Source organism: Vombatus ursinus, unplaced genomic scaffold (genome assembly GCF_900497805.2).
Source record: "Vombatus ursinus unplaced genomic scaffold, bare-nosed wombat genome assembly UNPS02006874.1, whole genome shotgun sequence".
NCBI lineage: Eukaryota > Metazoa > Chordata > Mammalia > Diprotodontia > Vombatidae > Vombatus > Vombatus ursinus.
The window spans coordinates 10,548,798-10,569,280 of record NW_020946652.1 but is presented as its reverse complement, the minus strand read 5'-3'; the positions used below and the strand labels follow the sequence as shown (position 1 = coordinate 10,569,280).

Below are 20,483 nucleotides of genomic sequence, written 5' to 3'. Positions count from 1 at the left end.
TTATGCAATAGAATACTTTTAAGCATTCCTGAGGAAAAGACCAGATCTGAGTAGAATATACGACGTATAAACACACAGGAGTCAAGAGAAGCATAAATAGTTAAATATGAACCAACAATCATTAGGAACTAAACAAGGTAAAACTGTTTACATTCTTACATATGAAAATACATGTAATCACTCATAACTTTATCATTAGGGGCCATAGAAAAAGTCTAATTAAACAGAAAGCCTGGGAGTGATTCTGTTATGTTTTGAGGATCTCAAAAAAAAAAAAATGGAAATGGTGGCAAAAAAAAAAGCAAACAACAACCCTACACCCAAGGAGAAGAAGAATGGGAGAAATTATCTCATATGAACGGGGTGTTTGAGGAGAAGTTTATGCAATAAGGAGGGGACAGTGAGGGGGAATGGTAACACTTGAAACTCACTCTCATCTGAACTGGTCAAACAAGAAGAGAATATACATATACACACAGCTGGGCACAGAAATACATCTTATGTAATAGAGAAATTGAAGGAAATGGGATTAATAAAAATGAGGGGATAATAAGGAAGGTAGATAAAGGGAGGAATTAGAAGCAAAATAAACTCTTAAAGAAGGTGTGAAAAAGAGATTGGGAAGCAAGATGGTAGAGTAGAGGAGCATTCAAGGCAAGCTCTCCCAATATTCTCCTAAAAACAACTTTAAAATAACATGTTAAATCAAATTCTGAAGCTGCATAGGCAACAAAAGATTGAGGTAAGACATTTTTCCCAGGCCAAGATAGCTTAGGAGGTCAGAAGGACAGATGTGTAGCACTGGGGTGGGAGCTGGCCAGGAAGGCAGCATGGTAGGGACACCACTTGTGGGCCTTGGGTTCTGCTGCTGCAAAAGCAACAGTAACAGTTCCAGTGACTCTAATCACCCAAAGATGGGAAGGGAAATGTGCAACTGCCTGGAAAGAGATTACAGTAGCCCGCTGTGAGAACAGAAGGTGCAGGACTAGTCATCACTTGGCAACTCCATTGCCCACTACCCAGTTCTGAGCCGCAGTTCCAGGGCAGAGAGATGTGCTTGTTGGTCACAAGGGTGCAGGGACCCTAATTCCAGAATCTAGTTCCAGGGTGGAGAGGAGAGTTAGCACTTGTGATTGCAAGAGACCAGGGGGCCTTCCTAGGAAAGGACCAGAGTGCAAATTGAGAGAGCAGTGACTATACTTCTCCCAGGATCACACCAACTTATAAGCACCAAAAACTAGCTGTGAAAATAGTAGCTTGAAAAAACCTGAAGCTTTGGATAGTAATTCCCCATCCATCCAGGGAAGCAGAGCCCAACTCTAATATAAAGTCTAAAGTCAAGAAATAGGCTGGGAAAATGAGCAAACAATAATATTAAGAAAGGAATCTGACTATAAAAATCTTCTATGGTGACAGGAAAGCTCAAGACACAAACATAAAAGACAATAATGTGGAAATGGCTATAAACAAATCCTCAAAGAAAAATGAAGATTGAATACAAGCCCAATAAAAATTCCTAGAAGAGCTAAAGAAAGATTTTTTAAAAAGCTAGAAAATTATTTTTAAAATTAAATAAGAGCAGCAGAGGAAAAAATTGGAAAAGAAATGAGAGCTAGGCAAAAAACAATTATGAAAAGAGAATTACCAGCCTGGTTTAAAAAAAGGTACAAAAATACTGAAGAAAATAACTCCTTAAAAATCATAATGGGTCAAGTTGATGGTAATGACTTCATGAGACATCAAGAAATAATAAAACAAAGTCAAAAGAATGAAAAAAATAGAAGAAAATGTGAAGTACCTCATCAGAAAAACAATTGACCTGGAAAACAGGTAGAGTAGAAATAATTTAAGAATTATTGGACTACCTGAAAGCTGTCATCAAAAAAAAGAGTCTGGACATCACATTTCAAGAAATTAGAAAGGAAAACTGTCCAGATATCTTAGAACCAGAAGACAAAATAGAAATTAAAAGAATCTACCAATCATCTCCTGAAAGAGATGACAAAATAAAGACTCCCAGGAATGTTATAGCCAAGTTCCAGAACTCCTAGGTCAAGGAGGAAAGACAGCCAGAAAGAAACCATTCAGGTACTGTGGAGCCACAGTCAGGATCACACAAGATTTAGCAACTACCATGATAAAGGAGTAGAGGGCTTGGAATATGATATTCCAGAAGTCAAAGTAGCAGAATTACAATCTACCTGTCCAGCAAAACTGAGTATAATCCTACAAGGAGAAAATGAACATTTAATGAAATGGAGGACTTTCAAGCATTCATGATGAAAAAAACCAAAACTGAATAGAAAATTTGACATTCAAACAGAAGAGTCAAGAGAAGCATAAAAAGGTAAACATTAAAGAGAGATCATAAAAGACTTAATAAGATTAAACTGTTTATATTCCTATATAGGAAGATGATGCATGTAACTCCTAACAACTCTATTATTATTAGGGCAGTCAGAAGGATCTACATAGACAGAGGGCATGAATGTGAGTCAATTACATTGGAATGATCCCAGAAAAGTAATGTAAGAGTGAGAAACAGGGATGTACTGGGAGAAGGAGGAAGGGAGAAGAAGGAATGGGGAAATTATCACTTAAAAGAAGTGGACAACCAAAGAAAGAACTATGCAGTTTGAATGCAGATCAAAGCATACTATTTGCTATTTTTTTTTTCTTCTGTTGAATTTGGTTTCCTCTTTCTGATGGTTCTTCCTATTGGTTCTAATTCTTCCTTACAGCATCACTAATGTGAAAATATGTTTAATAGAAATGTAAATGTACAGCCTATATCAGATTGTGCACCATCTTGGGGAGGGTGATGGGGAGGAAGGGGGAGAAAAGTTTTAAACTCAAAAGCATGTGGAAGTAATTGCTGATATATCAAAATAAATTAATTTAAAAATGAACTCAAAAAAAGAAAAAAAAAGATCCTTCCTAGACCTCTCTTCAAGTCACCCCAGACAACTTGTCCACTCCTTGATTTTTAAGATCCATCTTGTATCCACTAAGGTGCTGAGATTCAATCTGGTCTGCTTGCTTCAGAGGTACAAATGTTTAAATTCCTTAAGAGTCGGGCCACTACGGTAGATCTTAAATAAACCTTATCCTTGGCTGAAAAAAAAAGAAGTAAACAAGGAAGAACTTTTACAGTGGGAGGGAGAAATGGGGGAGGCAATACTTGAACTTTACTCTCAACTGAATTGGTTCAAAGAGAGAAGAACACACACACACACACACACACACACACACACACACACACACACACACACTCACACCCTTGAGTATAGAAATCTATCTTACCCAAAAGAAAAGCAGGAGGGGAAAAGTCCAAGAGAAAAGAGGGGTTTGTGTGCTAAGAAGGGAGGTGGAGTAAGAGAGACAGTGGTCAGAAGCAAAAAAAAGCCTTTCAAGGAGGGACACAGTAAAAAGAGAAAAAGAGAAGGATAACCAGAAGAAAATAGGATGGAGGAAAATACACAGTAATCAAAACTGTAAATGTGAATGAGATGAACTCACCCATAAAACAGAGGCAAATAACAAAATGGACTAGAAACCAGAATTCCCAATAATTTATTTACAAGAAACACACTTAATACAAAAAGATACCCACAAAGTTAAAATAAGGGGCTGGAGCAGAATCTATTATGTATCAGTTGAGGTAAAAGGCGGAGGTAGCAATCGTGAGATTAGACAAAGCATACGCAAAAATGGCCTAATTAAAAGAGATAATCAGAGAAACTACATTTTGCTAAAAGGTACCATGGATAATGAAGTAATATTAATACTAAACATATATGCATAGAAGAAAGAGGATAAATGCAGGAGGAAATAGTTAAATGATACCAGTGAGGACCTCAATTTACTCCTCAGATCTAAATAAGTCTAACCATGAAATAAATAAGAAAGAAATTAAGGAGATAAATAGAATTTCAGAAAAGTTAGATATGGTAGACATCTTGAAAAAACTGAATGGGAATATAAAGGAGTATATCTTTTTCTCAGTTGTAAATGGCACCTTGACAAAAATTGACTATGTATCAGGACACAAAAATCTAACAAACAAATGCAGAAAAGCAGAACTATTAATTGTACTCTTTTCAGACCATAATGTAATAAAAAAAAACATTCAATAAAGGACTTTGAAAACATTAGATTAAAAATTAATGGGAACTAAATAATCTATTCCTAAAGAACGGGTGGGTCAAAGAACAAATCGTAGAACCAATCAATAATTTTATTAAAGATTAAAGATTATAATAATGAGATAATATATTAAAATCTGTGAAATGTAGCAAAAAAAGTGCTTAGGGAAAATTTTATATCTTTAAATGCTTACATCAATAAAAGAGAAAAAGAGGAGATGAATAAATTGGACATGCAACTAAAAAAAAACTAGAAAAAGAACAAATTTTAAATTTCCAATTATACACCAAAATAGAAATCCTAAAAATCAATGGAGAAATTAATAAAATTGAAAACAAAAAATCCTTTGAAACAATAAATAAAACTAGGAGCTAGTTTTATGGGAGAAAAAAAGGAACAGTAAAATTGATAAACCACTAGTTAATCTGATTTTTTTTTAAAGAAGACCAAATTACCAGTATCAAAAATGAAAAGGGTGAACATACCACCAATGAAGATGAAATTAAAGTGATTATTAGGAACTATTTTACCAAACTGACAATGTAAATGAAATGGATGAATATTCACAAAAGTATAAATTGTACAGAATAACAAAAACAAGAAATAGAATACTTAAATAACCCTGTCTTAGGAAAAGAAATCAAACAACACATAAGTGAACTTCTAAAGGGAAAAACAAAACCCAGGATCAGATACATTTACAAGTGAATTCTACCAGAAATTTAAAGAACAATTAATTCCAATACTATGTAAACTATTTGAAAAAAAATAGGTAAAGAAGGAGTTCTACTAAAGTCCTTTCTGTAGTTTTGTTACCTAAATCAGAGACTGTAAAAACAGAGAAAGAAAACTATAGACCAATTTCCCTAATGAATATTGATGTTAAATTTTTAAATAACATACTAGCAAAGAGAGTACAGCAATATATCACAAAGATCATACACTAGGACCAGGTTGGATTTATACCAGGAACACAGGGTGGCTTCAGCATTAGGAAAGCTATAAGCTTAACTGACTGTGTCAATAGCCAAAATTATAATACTATGATTACATCAATACATGCAGAAAAGCATTTTGACAAAATCCAACACTCATTCTTATTTAAAACATTAGAAAACATAGAATCAATAGAGCTCTTCTTTTTTTTTTTAAATTTATTTTTAGTTTTCAACATTCACTTCCACAAGATTTTGAGTTCCAAATTTTCTCCCCATCTCGCCCCTCCCCCTACCTCAACATGAAATGCATTCTGAATACCCCTTCCCCTAATCTGCCCTCCCTTCTATCTCTCTCCCTATTCACTTATCCCCTTCCCCTTCTGTTTTCCTGTAGGGCAGGATAGATTTCTATACCCCATTTCCTGTATTTCTTATTTCCCAGTTGTATGTGAAAGCAATTTTTTTAAACATGTGTTTTTAAAATTCGGGGTTCCAAATTTTCTCCCTTCCTCCCTCCCCACCCAGCCTCATTGAAAAGGCAAGCAACTTGATATAGATTATACATGTGTAGTTATGCAAAACATTTCCATACTAGTCATGTTGTAAAAAGCTAACTATATTTCCCTTCATCCTATCCTGCCCCCCATTTATTCTATTCTCATTAGAGCTCTTCTTAAAATGATAAGTAGTATCTATCTAAAACCAAGAGTAAGCACTATCTGTAATGGGATAAACTAGAACTTTTCCAATAATATCAGAAATGAATGAAAAGAGATATGATATGTCCATTATCACCATTATTATTCAATATTGTACCAGAAACTCTAGTTATAATAACAAGACAAGAAAAAGAAATTGAAGGAATAAGGAAAGGCAACAAGGAAACCAAATGATCACTCTTTGCAGATGATATGAAATGATGCAAAGTTGCAAGATATAAAATAAACTCACATAAGTTATCAACATTTCTATATATTACCAACAAAACCCAGCAAGAAGAGCTAGAAAGCAAAATTCCATTTAAAATAACTACAGACAATATAAAATACTTGTAAGTCTACCTGCTAAGGCAAACCCAAGGGGTATATGAACACAATTACAAAACATTTTTCACACAAATAAAGGCAGATATAAACAATGGAGAAATATTAATTGTTCATGGGTAGACCAAGCCAACATAATAAAAAATTATAATTCTACCTAAATTATTTATTCAGTGCTACATCAAGTTAACTACCAAGAACTATTTTTTTAGAACTAAAAAAAATAATAACAAAATTTATCTGGAAGAACGAAAGGTCAAGAATATCAAGGGAATCAATGAAAATGTGAAGGAAGGTGCCTTAGTAGTAACAGATTTCAAACTATATTACAAATCAGTAATCATGAAAACAATCTGATTTAGTATGGTGGATCAGTGAAATAGATTAGGAACACAAAATATAGAAGTGTTTGATAAACCCAAAGATCCAAGCTTTTAAGGCAAGAACTCACTATTTGACAAAAAACTACTGGGAAAATTGGAAAGCAGTTAGGTAGAAACTAGCCATAGACTAGCATCTCACAGTGAGACTCACACTGTATACCAAGATAAGGTCAAAATGGATACATGATTTAGACATAAAGGGTGATACCATAAGCAAATAAGGAGAGCATGGAAAAAAGATGGTCAAATCTATTGTTAAAGGAAGATTTTATGATCAAGTAAGAAATAGAGGGAATCATGTTAGGTAAAATGGATAATTTTTATTATATGAAATTTAAAAGGTTTTCCATTTAAAAAAAAGTGTAGTCCAATTAGAAAAAAAAGCAGGAAACTGGAGGGAATGGATTTTACAGAAAGTTTCTCTGATAAAGGCCTCATTTCTAAAATACATAGGGAACTGGAATAAGTTTGTAGAAATAAAGACCATTCCTCAATTGATAAATGGTCAAAGGATTTTTTTTTCAGAAGGCAGTTTTCAGAAGAAATCAAAGCTATCAATACACATATGAAAAAAATGCTCTAAGAGAAATGCAAATTAAAACAATTGTTAGGTACCACCTCACATCTATTAGATTGGCTAACATGGCAGAAAAAAATTAAAAATGCTATGGGGCATGTGGAAAAATAGGGATATTAATGCACTGTTGGTGGAGTTTTGAAATGGCCCAACCATTCTGGAGAGCAATTTGGAACTACGACTGAAGGTGCATTCCCCTTGACCCAGCAATACTACTACTAGGTCTGTATTCCAGTGAGATGGGAAAAAAAAGAAAAGGACCTAAATGTACAAAAATATTTTTGACAACACTTTTTATGGTAGCAAAGCATTGGAAATTGAGTGGATACCCATCAATTTGGGAATGACTCAACAAGTTGTGGTAAATGATTGTGATAGAATACTATTGTGTTATAAGAAATGACAATGGGGATGTTTTCAGAAAAACCTGGGAAGACTTACATGAAATGATGCAAAATGAAGTGAGTAGAACCAGGAGAACATTGCGCAGAGTAAAAGCAATATTATAATGATCATCAACTGTGAAAGACAACTACTCTGATCAATACAATCATCTATTCCAAAGGCACTCATGATGAAAAGTGCTATTCACCTCCAGAAAGAGAACTGCTGAACTCTGAGTGAAAATTGAAGCATATTTTTTCACTTTGAAAATTTTTCTTGCTTTTTACCCCAACACAACTAACATGAAAATGTTTTGAATGCCTTCACATGTCAAAAAAAAGAAGAGGTGAGAAAAAAGAGAAAGAAATTGTAAAAGAATTGAATGGAGGGAAATAACTATTAGCAATCATAACTGAATGTGAATGGGATGAATTCACTGATAAGGAAGAGTATAGCAGAATGACCTGGAAGCCAGAATCCAATAATTTTGTTTAGAAGAAGCACATTTGAAACAGAAAGATATCCACAGAGTTAAAATAAAGGGGTAGAGTAGAATCTATGATGTTTCAATCAAAGGGGAAAAAAAAAGCAGGGGTAGTAATAATGATCTCAGACAAAGAAGTATCATAAATGATGAATTAGTATCAATATTAAATCTATATGCATCAAATGGCATAGCATCAAAATACTTAAAGAAAAAGTTAAATGGGGAGAAGGGGGGAAGCAGTTAGATGGCACAGTGGATAGAGCACCAGCCTTGGATTCAGGAAGAACTGAGTTCAAATCTGACCTCAGACACTTGACACTTACTAGCTGTGTGACCCTGGGCAAGTCACTTCACTCCATTGCCTCGCCAAAAAAAAAAAAGTTAAATGAATTACAGGGAGAAATAGGCAATAAAATTGAAATTGTGAGGACCACAATTTACCCCTTCTCAGACCTAGATAAATCTAATGAAAAAAAAAAAAAGAAAGAAGTTTAGGATCTGAATAGAATTTTAGAAAGGTTAAATTGAATGGGAATAGAAAAGAGTGTATATATTTCTCAGTCATGTATGACACCTTCACAAAAATTGACCATGTATTAGGGTATTAAAAACCTCACAGCCAAATGCAGAAAAACAGAAATATTACCTATATCTCTTTTCAATCTTATTACAGCAAAATTACATTCAATAAAGGACCTTTTTAAAACAATAATTAAATATCAATTAAAAACTAAATAACAATCCTAAAGACTGAATGAGTCAGGAAACAAATCATAGAATTAATCAATAATTTCATTAAAGATAATGACAACAGCAACACAGCATATATTTATGGGAGTCAACCAAAGCAGTACTTAGGGGAAAATTTATATCACTAAATACTTTAATAAAGAAAAATGAGAAAGAACAGATCAACAAATTGGTCATGCAAATAAAAAAATAATAAAAGAAACCTAATTTAAAACCTCTAATTAAACACCAAAACAGAAGTGTTGAAAGTCAAAAGAGAAAATTTAAAGTTGAAAAAAATGTGAACTAATAAAACTAGGACTTGTTTTTAAAAAGCAAACAATAAAATAGATAAACTACTGACTAATTTGATTTAAAACAACAATAACAACAAATTACCAGTAACAAAAATGAAAAGAGTGAATTCATAACCAATGAAGAAGCAATTATTAGGAGTTATCTCATCCAACTATGTGCCAATGTAACCAACAATCTAAATGAAACGGATGAATATTTACAAAAGTATAAATTGTCCAAAATAACAAAATCAAGAAATAAAATACTCAAATAACCCTGTCTTAGAAAAAGAAATTGAACAATTCACAAGTGAACTTCCAAAGCAGGGGTGGGGAGAAACTCAGGATCAGATGGATTTACCAAATTGTAGTGAATTCCATCCAACATTTATAGAACAATTATTCCAATATTACATAAACTGTTAGAAAAAAAACAGGTGAAGAAAGAGTCCTACCAAATTCATTCTAAAATACAAATACGATCTTGATACCTAAGCCACAGAAAGTCAGAACAAAAAAGAAAATTATAGATCAATTTCCTAATGAATATTGATGCAAAATTTTAAATAAGGTGTTATCATGGAAACTACAGTAATATTTCACAAAAATCATACACAATGACCAGCCTGGATTTATACCAGATATGAACAAATGAGTCAATATTAGGAAAATGATAATCATAATTGACCATGTTGATAACAAAAACAACAAAAATCATATTTTTAATAGATGAAGAAAAAGATTTTGAGAAATCCAACATACATTCCTGTTAACACTATAAAGGAAAGGAATAAATAGATCCTTCCTAAAAATGGTAAGTAGTATCTATCTAAAACCAAGAGCCAGCATTATCTCTAAGCCTTTTCAGTAAGATCAGGGATAAAACAAGATGTCTATTTTCACCACGATTATTCAGTAGTGTACTAGAAATGCTAGCTATAGCAATAAGACAAGAATAATAAATTGAAAGAAGTATATGAAAAGAGGAAACAAAACTAATATATTTTAGAGATTATATTATGGTTTACTTAGAGAAGTGTTGAGAGTTAACTAAAATAATTGAAACAATTAATAACTGCAGCAAAGTTGCAGGTTATAAAATAAACCTACATGAATCATCAGCATTTCTGTACATTACCAACAAAAACCAGATAAAGAGAAATTCAACTTAAAATAAGTACAGATAATATGAGATATTTGGGAGTTTGCCTGGCAAAATACACACAGAAACTATATGAACACAATTACAAAACACTAGTCACACAAATAAAAACAGGTCTAAATAATTGGAGAAATATTAATTTCTCATAGGTAGGCCAAGCCAATATAACAAAAAATGACTACTGCCTAAATTAATTCACTTATTCAGTGCCATACCAATCAAACTACCAAAGGATTACTTTATAGAGCTAAAAAAAAATAGTTACATAATTCATCTTAGGGAACAAAAAGTAAAGAATGTCAAAGGTTTCCATGAAAAATGAGAAAGAAGGGAGTCTCATGGTGCCAGGTCTCCTACTATACTACAAAGCCATAATTGTTAAAAAATAATTTGGTACTTGGTAAGAAGTAGAGAGGCTGATCAGTGGAATAGTTTAGGTCCACAATAAACAGAAGCCAATGAATGCAGTAACCTCATTTTCAATAAACCAGAGGTCTTGGCTCTTGGAGCAAGAACTCTCTATTTGACAAAAACTATTGAGAAAACTAGAAAGCAGTCTAGCAAAAATTAGATATAGATCAATGTCTCACACCTCATGCCAAGATAAGCTCCAAATGGCTATGTGATTTTGGCATAGAATGTGATATCATAAGCAAATTAGGAAACATAAAAGAAATTACTTGTCAGATCTATGGTTATGGGAAAAGTTCATGATCAAACAAGAGACAAAGCATTTCACACAGAAAAATGGGTAATTTTGCTTACAAAAAATTAAGAAGTTTTTGCACAAACAGAAACAGCTAACTAGAAGAAAAGTAGGAAATTGGGGGAAAGTCTTTGCAGCAAGTTTATCTGATAAAAAGTCTCATTTCTGAGATATATAGGGAACTAAGTCAAATTTGTAAGAATAAAATCCATTTTCCCAATAATTAAATTGTCAAAAGACACAAATACGCAGTTTTCAGAAGAAGAAATCCAGTTATCAATAGCCATATGAAAAAAAATGCACTAACTCGCTAATACTTAGAGACATGCAAATTAAAACAACTCTGAGGTCCCACCTCAAGCCTACCATATCAGCAAACTTTACAAAATAAGAAAATGAAAAGTGCTGGGAAGGACATGGAGAAACATGTACATTAATACACTATTGGAGGAGGGAGAGAATTGGTCCAGCTGTTCTAGAAAGCAATTTGGAACTGTATCCCAAAAGCTCTTAAACTGTTCATACCCATTGACTCAACAAATACCACTAGTAGATAGATCAAAGAAAAAAGAAAAGACCCATGTGTACAAAAATAGTTATAGCAGCTCTTTTTGTGATGGTAAAGAACTGGAAACAGAGGGGGTACCCATTAATTGGGGAATGGCTGAACAAGTTATGATATGTGAAGGTGACGGAATACAGTTATGCTGTAAAAAGTAATAAAGGTGATGGTTTCAGAAAAACCTGGGAAGACTTGTACAAATCGATGCAGAGAGAAGTGAGCAGATTCAAGAGAATAATTTATTCAATAACACCCATAGTATGAAGATCATAAATTTTAAAAGACTTAGTAACTCTGATCAACACAATGACTCACCACAATCCCAAAGAATGAAGCACGCTGCCCACCCACACCCAGATGGAGAGCTGATGGAGTCAGAGTGCACATTGACGCAGTTTTTTTTTTCTTTCTTTTTTGGCACATGGCTAATGAGTGAATTTGTTTTGTTTGACTACTAATATCTGTAACAGGTATTTTTTCTTACCTTCTCCATGTGGGGTGGGGGACAGGAGGAGGTGGGAAGGAGAATTAAAAACTAAAATAAAATAAAATTCATTTAAAAAATAAATAATACAGCACTTCACAGGATTAGAAAGGCTAAAAGGTTAAAAGAGGGGTTTTTAAAGCTTGATTTTAAGGTAGATTGTTAAGCTAATGAGCCACTTCAAGAAAAATCCCATCTAGGGTGGGGAGAGAATGCAAGATTCCCAAGGAATGGACAGTTTCAGGGAGTGAAATGTCTTCAACAAGAGCTACCCTGTTGTGACTGTTCTAGTACTTCCCAACTGACTGGAAAAAGGAAACACTAAGGCAGATATAAAGTCCGTGTATGGTCCTCCTAAAGACTTGTGTATGAAATAAAACAAAGAGAGGCCAGTAGAACAGGACAATGCATGTTACAGAACTAACATGGACGTGAATCTTTGCCCTTAGGACAAGATTACCCCATCTTTCTTTAAGACAGGCACTTTCATTGAAAATAGCTGCCATGATAGGACATATACCAGGAATGCAGGGCTGGTTCAATATTAAGAAAACTATCAGTATAACTGACCATATCTATAAAAATCCAACAGAAATCATATGATTATCTCAATAGATTAAGAAAAAGCTTTTTGACAAAATCCAGAACTCACTCCTATTAAAAATACTAGAGAGCACAGAATAAATGGAACTTTCCTTAAAATGATAAGTAGTATCTATGTAAAACCATCAGCAAGTATTATCTGTAATGGGGATAAACTAGAAGCCTTTCCAAGAAGGATGCCCATTATCACCACTATTATTCAATATTGTACTAGAAAGCTTTAGCTTTAGCAACAAAAGAAGAAAAAGAAATTGAAGGAATTAGAATAGGCAAGGAGGAAACAAAATTATCACTCTTTGCAGATGATATGATGGTGTACTTAGAGAACCCTAGAGTATCAACTAAAAAACTACTTGAAATAATTAACAACTTTAGCAAAGTTGCAGTATATAAAATAAACCCACGTAAATCATCAGCATTTAGGGTTAGGGATTTCGACGTATGACAAACAAAGCCCAGCAGCAATAGATAGAGAAATTCCACTTAAAATAAATGTAGACAATATAAAATATTTGGGAGTCTATCTGCCAATACAAACCCGGAAACTATATGAACACAGTTACAAAATACCATTCATACAAATAAAATCAGATCTAAACAACTGGAAAAATATTAATTGCTCATGGGTAGGCAGAGCCAATATAATAAAAATGACAATTCTACCTAAATTAATCTATTTATTCAGTGTCATACCGATCAAACTATCAAAAAATATTTTGTAGAGCCAGAAAAAAAGAACAAAATTCATCCGGAAAAACAAAAGTTCAAGGATATCAAGGGAATCAATAAAAAAAATGCAAAAGAAAGTGGTCTAGCCATACCAGATAACAGACTGTATTACAAAGTGGTAATTACCAAAACAATCTGGTACTGGCTAAAAATTAGAGTGAAGGAGCAGTGGAATAGATTAGATACAAATTACATAATAATAAATGACCATCGTAATCTAGTATATGATAAATCCAAAGATCCAAGCTTTTGGAACAAAACTTCATTATTTGACAAAAACAGCTGAGAACACTGGAAAACAGTATGGCTGAAACTAGGTAGAGACCAACATCTCACACCATATACCAAGATAAGGACAAAATGGGTACATGATTTACACATAAAAGGTGATACCACAAGCATATTAAAAGAGCATGGAATAGTTTATCTGTCAGATTTATGGATAAAGGAAGAATTTAGGACCAAAGAAGATATAAAGAGCATTACAAAATGTAAAACAGATAATTTTGATTATATGAAATTAAAAAGTTTTGGCACAAACAAAACCAATGCAACAAAAAAATTATAAGGAAAGCAGAAAACTGGGGAAAAATTTTTTGCAACAAATATCTCTAATAAAGGCCTCATTTTTCAAATATATGGAGAACTGAGTCAAATTTATAAAAATACAAGTCATTCCCCCAATTGAGAAATGGTCAGAGGATATGAATAGGCAAGTTTTCAGACAAAGAAATCAAAGCTACATTTATATGAAAAAATGATCCAAATCACTATTAATCAGAGGAATGCAAATTAAAACTACTCTGAAGTACCACCTCAAACCTATCAGAGTGGCTAATATGACAAAAATGGAAAATGTTGGATGTTGGAGGGGATGTCGAAAAACTGGAATACTAATGCACTGTTGGTGGAGTTGTGAACCAATCCAACCATTCTGGAGAGCAATTTGGAACTACGCCCAAAGGGCTATAAAACTGTGCATATCCTTTGATCTAGCAATACCACTGCTAGGTCTGTATCCCAAAGACATCCAAAAATAAAGGGAAAAGGGCCTATTTGTATGAAAATATTTATAGGAGCCCTTCTTGTGGTGACTAAGAACTGGAAATCAGAGGGATGCCCATCAACTGGGGAATGGATAAATAAGCTGTGGTATATGCTTGTAATGGAATATTATTGTGCTATAAGAAATGATGAGCAGGATTATTTCAGAAAAACCTGGAAAGACTTACACGAACTGATGCAAAGTAAAGTGAACAGAACCAGGAGAACATTGTACCCAGTAACTGCAACATTGTTCAATGAAGAATTGTGGATGACTTAGCTATTCTCAGCCATACAATGATCCAAGACAATCCCATGATGAAGCACAAAGGAAGAGCTGACATTGCTTGAACACAGACTGAAGCAGGCTATTTGTCACCTTTTTCTTGCATTTTTTTCTTTTATTGGAGTCTTTTTGTACAAAATGACTAATATGGAAATGTTTGACATGACTGCAGAAATAGAGAAGTGCTAACTGACCAGCTGGAAAGGAGTGTCTTTGTTGGAATCCCTTCTTTAGAATTTCATAACATGCAAAACCCTTTAAACATGTCACCGCAGATGCCTTCCACCTTCCATCCCAGCAGGTGCCACAAACTGCTAGAATTAGTGGGGCCCTTAGAGGTCATCTAGTGCCATCCCCTCATTGCATAGATGAGGAAACTAAGGCCCAGACAGGGGAGGTCAGACCTGCCTTGGGCCCCTAGGACTAGGACCCCAGCTCCTCAGTCCTTCCCCCTGCATTGGAAAAGGGCTATGTTATTCCTCATTCAGTCCACATCCCTGGGAGTGGGAGGTATCTTCCAGTCTCTTGTCCCACCCCAAGCTTTGGGTTCAAGGCCACTTTGGCTGAGCCATGACAAGTGGCCTCCAATGGACATCGAAGCATCAGACACAAGGTGAGAATCTTGGGGCCCAGAACATGGCCCATCCGCACCTCTGGGCATCTCTCCCACCATGTCTACTGTGGCTCCCCATTAGTGTCCCCAAGGAAAGACACAAGAGAGTTGTTAAATGGATCCACAGAACTGGAAGACATAGGACACCAGTGGGACACAGGACCTCTGGTCTACACTGAAATGTCAGTGTTCTAGACTCACTCATTCTGAGATCCGGGTCCATGGCCCCTGTCTCAGGAGGCAACCTGGAGAGGTGGGCAGGAAGCTTGAGTGACCTGAGCACACTTCCTGGACCAGAGAAGACTCAGAGCAGTCTTCAAAGAAAGGTCCCATGAACTGCAGCTAACTGGCACAGTAGACAGAGCTCTGGATTCAAAGTCAGGAAAGACAAGAGTTCAAATCCTACCTCAGACACTAGCTGTGGGATCCTGGTCAAGTAATGTACCCCTTCAGTTTGCCCATCTGTAAATGGGGATAACAATCCTCTAATAAGCCCCTACCTCCCTGGGCTGTTGTGAGAAGAAATGAGATCACATGGGTAAAGCACTTTGTAAGGTTAAGGTTAAGGTTCTCTACCAATGTCAGCAATTGTGATTATCTCTGTTCAGCCTGACTGTAGGGGCAGAACCAGAACAGCCTTGGAGGAAGCTCCAAAGAAGGAGGGGCACCAGGACAGGGACAGGCAGGGCCTCCCCCAGGACCCCCAGCTCTTTCTTCTGGCCTGTGAAAAGAATCCTGCCCCACCTCCTCCAACATGGCCTCTAAAGAAATCCAAGACAGAAGTGGTGCTGTCCCTGCCTAGGCCACTGACCCTCGGTGGCCAGCTTCTGGCAATGGCTTCCTCCCATAGCCCCACCTGTGCCAGGTGATTCCACCCAGAGCTTTGGATGTTGAATTTGGTACATGGTCAAAGTGAGAAGGAAGCCATTTCCCCATCGAGCCAAGCTGGAATGGAGGCAGCAAGGGGATGGCCTGACATGGTCACAGGGGAGAGAGACACAAGTGGATAGGAATGAATTTCAAAGAACCCAAGTGTGGCTAGATGCTTTACCCCAAATTTCCTCAGGGGCCACTCCAAAGGCTCAAAGCACTATTTGGCTTTCTTTCTTTCTTTATCTCTCTCTCTCTTTCTTTCTTCCTTCCTTCCTTCTTTTCCCCCTTGTTTTTATGCCACAGTTATTTCCAGATGCAGACCTACCCTAATGAGCCTTCCATGGTGACAAAGAAAAACAATAATAATTCAGCAAAACCAAGAGACTACCGTGTGACAGAGTATGCAACATTCCACACCCATAGTCCCCCACCTCCCCAACCAAAGGAAGAATGGGCACTTCCTGTCTCTTCTCACAGGAGACTTGTTGCCCTGATTCCACAGCAAGCTGTTTCATGGGATTGATCTTCTATTCTCATGGTTCCATCACTGTGCCTAGTTTTTTTTTTCACTTCATACATATCTTCCACAAGATATAATCCATTTTTACTAATGGTCTGGGATCAGGGGCAGCTAGGTGGTGCAGTGGATAGAGCACCGGCCCTGAAGTCAGGAGGACCTGAGTTCAAATCCGACCTCAGACCAAACGCTTGACGCTTACTAGCTGTGTGACCCTGGGCAAGTCACTTAACCCCAATTGCCTACAAAAAACAAACAAACAAGAAAAAAACTAATGGTCTGGGAGCCAAGGACCAGCCACAGAAGCATGTGAGTGCTCACAAGTGATACACTAGCAAGGAGGGCCCTTTCAAACAGTGTCTAACCCTGTCTGTGCCCATGAAACAAGCACAGAGGACCCAGGCCAGGGGAAAATCAGCTTCTAGAAGCAAGAGAGTAGGCTTCACTCTCTTGAGATCATCTCATGCACAGGTAAGAGCCCTGGGCTCAAATTTCTGCTGCTCACTCCCTGGGTCACCTTGAAGAAGTCACTTGACTACCTTTGTGCCTCAGTTTCCTCATCTGTATCATGACAGGGCACAGCCAGAGGATTTCTAAGGGTCCCTCCAGCTCTCTAACCAGTGATCCTCAGGACAGTTTCAGAGATCATTTTATCGAGGGTATCATGTTGGCCAGGAAAGGTCATATGACCTTGACTCCGAGACTTAGGGGACCCCAGAGCCCTCCTGATCCAATTCAGATCTGAATCAGAAGCCCTGCTATAGTGTCCCCAGTCAGGGGCCATTGACACGCCACTTAGGCACTTCCAGTATGGGGAAGCTACTCCTTCCCTACATAGCTCCTTTTTTGTTGGGACAGCTCTGATGTTCAGGACAGCCTCCCTTATATGGAGCTGAGATTGGCCTTTTGGCCATTTCTACCCATCGTTCCTACTTCTGTGCTCTGAAGTAGAGAGATCTAACCCCATCTCTTCCATGTGGGGCCAGAGAACATAGATCAGCCTCCTCCCCATTCTTCCATCCATTTTGGAGTCTTTTCCAAGCTAAACATCCTCAGTTCCTTTTCCCAATTCTCCCTCATTATAAATGAACTCAAGGCCTCTACCGTTCTGGCTTCCCTCCTCTGCACAATCTCCAGCTGTTCCACATCCTTCCTCAAATGTGGTGAACTTGACCTGAGCTCCATGCCTAATCTGACCAGGCTAGAAAGACCTCTCCAGGTTTTTCTGCTGTCCTCTCACCCTGGTGACTCATCCTGAAGTCCATCAAAACCCCCAGGGTTCCACTGGAGGTCTAGCCACTGAGCCCCCACTTTCATTTCTTGAATCCAAATGCAAAAGTTCATTTCTCCCTGTTAAAGGACATCGTTTTGGATTCAGTCTATTGATCTACCTGTTGGACTCCTAAAGGATTCTGCTTATCCAAGCTACTCACCAGACTGCCCAGCTTGGTGCTGTCCAACGTGACCACCATTCCAACTATGGCTACGTCCAACACATTGACACAAGTGCTGAACGGAGCAGGGCCAAGGACTGATCTCTAGGGACGACCACTAGAGACCTCCTTTCGTGATGCCAACACACCATTGGCTCCAATCCTTGAACTAGTTCTGAATGCCCCTGATAGAGCTATCATGCAGAAGTCTCTCTCTTAGCCTTGCCAACAATCATATACTCAGTGACCCTGTCAAGTGACCTGCTGAAACCCTTTGCACATGACCAGGCCTGAAAAGAAATAAGGCCAGATGCAAAGGAAATCAGATGGTGGATTTCAAAGAAATGGCCTCTGCTCAGCTGATTTTTTCGCTTACCTTTCTTGCTCTTCAGGGAGCAGGTTGACAGATGAGGGGACAGCCTGAGAACCCTGCCCAGGTTCTCTGAATTGAGTGCTGGGCAAGCACTGGCTGAAGATAGCTGACCAACTGGAGCCCACCACCACCACCACCACCCCCATTTCCCAGCCAGAACTCTGTTAGCCTGATGGTTTCTGAAATGCATTCACAAGGCTGGTCTCTTGGGCTGGCTCTGAGGGCAGAAGCTCCTTCTAAGGTTCTACTTCTGTTGTGGAAATGGCCCAAGGATAGGGATGGGAAGAAGAAAGACAGAGGGAACCTTGAGGCACTCAAACCTAGACTGCCAAGGAAATGGGCCCTGTTTTCATGATATCAGTGATTTGGCACGGAGAAGGAAAGTCTGATGGCTAAAGACAAGCTCACCGAGGGAATCTTCATCATTTTCTGGAAGAAACCAGCCAAGATGGGGAAAAGAGGCCCAAGGGGATGAGTTCTTTGTCCCACCAGGATTCCAAGCAGGAATTCTTGAGGGCACCCTCCTGGCTGCACTTGTGATGAATCCCCCCAAACGGATTGTGGATTTATTATCACACCTTTTTGGTCCTCTCCCCCTACTCTGAGTCATGAGCCCCTGGCGGTGGGGGAAGGGCCTAGCCCCGAATCATCCCGAGACTTCTGGTTAACAATCCCCCAGTAAGTGGGGGAGGATGATGGAGCTAATAGCACAGAACTGGGAGCAAGGCTGAAGCAGCCGGGGGTCAGGGACTAAGCTGACAACGCCTCCCCCCACCTTACCGAAGGCCGGGCTCTTTTTTTTTTCTTACATTAAAGAGGAAAAGTATTCCCACATCCCCACAGGAGAGTGCGTGTACAAAGCAGCTGGCCGGGCCCTGCCCTACCGAGGGCGTGGCAAGGGTGGGGGCTTGCGCAGCAGCATCCCCTGGCCTCCACTACAGCTCAGCTCCCAGGGCTCTGACTCAGTGGGGGGCGTCCCTCTCCCTCAGGGCCAGGAAATAAGGGATTGTTTGGGAAGGGCTCGCGGGGACCTCGGTCTTCCCGGGGGCCGGGGGGAGGGGAGGCAGTAGAGGGGGGTGCCCCCCCAACCCCCCATCCCCGGGCTCTGCCTTCGCGCCGGTCTAGCTGCCCCTGGACCCAGAGGGGGCGCGTCATGGTCACTGTCATGGTCTCGGTCAAGGGCGCGGGGGCTGGTTACCTGGCGCTGCAGCAGCTGCGGGCCTCTGGGATGAGCTCAGGCAGCGACGGCTGCGGCGGTGATGGCAGGAGGGAAGAGGGAGGATGGAGGATGCAGGAGGTGGAGGGAGGAGCCGGAGCCCGCAGGCTGCCGCCCAGTACTGCTCGGTCCACCCCCGGCCTCTGCGCCCCAGCTCCGCAGCAGCGGATTGACTGACACACTGACGGGCGGGCTGGCTGCGGCAGTGCTGCTGTGTCACGGCTAGGCACCCTCCCACCCCCACCACCTCCGGCTCCTCCCCGCCCCTGAGCTCCTCCCCAAGCCGCCCGATCGTCCCCTCCCCCATCCGGACAGTAACCCTAACTCTGACCCTGAGCCGGGCGACTTTGGGCTACACAGGACCCGAGGGGCTGTCCAGTGAGTGTAAACACCCTCCCCCATTTTACAGAGGAGGAAACTGAGGCCCACGCAGGTGGAAGGACTTGGTCAGGGTTAGCAAAGGTGGCACGCGAACGCACAGCCCTCAGCTCTAATTCTCTGCAGGACCCCGCCTCATTAGGCTCTTGGGGCAGCCTCCCCACAGTACTCCGGGAATAGGAGGTCATCGTGCCCTCCAGCAGGACCAGAGCATCCCGCCTCCTCCTCCAAGCCCCGCCTCTGTCTTTCTGTCTGTGTCTCTCTGTCTCTCTCCCGTGCACACAGACACCACACACACCACATGCACGTTCACTACACACGTCTCACGTCCTCACACTCAGCCTGTCACAATCACTCCTCTCAGGTCATATTTAGAAACCTCGTCCCATCGATAAATTCCCACAGCCTACATCTCTCCAGACAAACAGCCCGGTGCCTGTTAATTTCGTTCTTTCTTGCTTTGTCTGTTGACTCTGTGTGTGTGTGTGTGTGTGTGTGTGTGTGTGTGTGTGTGTGTGTGT

General features: G+C 38.9%; 1 protein-coding gene across 3 annotated transcripts in view; it reads right to left on the bottom strand.

Moving 5' to 3' along the window:
* DYNC1I1 (dynein cytoplasmic 1 intermediate chain 1) overlaps positions 1 to 20,442 on the bottom strand; it is a 187,890-nt gene extending 167,448 nt beyond the window's left edge. For 2 of the 3 annotated variants that reach the window (XM_027848895.1, XM_027848897.1), the window contains exon 1: positions 19,567 to 19,635. The gene's annotated coding sequence lies outside the window, so the exon portion shown is untranslated. Of the gene's footprint in view, positions 1 to 19,566; positions 19,636 to 20,372 lie in introns of those variants that run through there. The other variant, XM_027848896.1, reaches the window with a different exon arrangement.
* Positions 20,443 to 20,483: the final 41 nt, after the last annotated feature.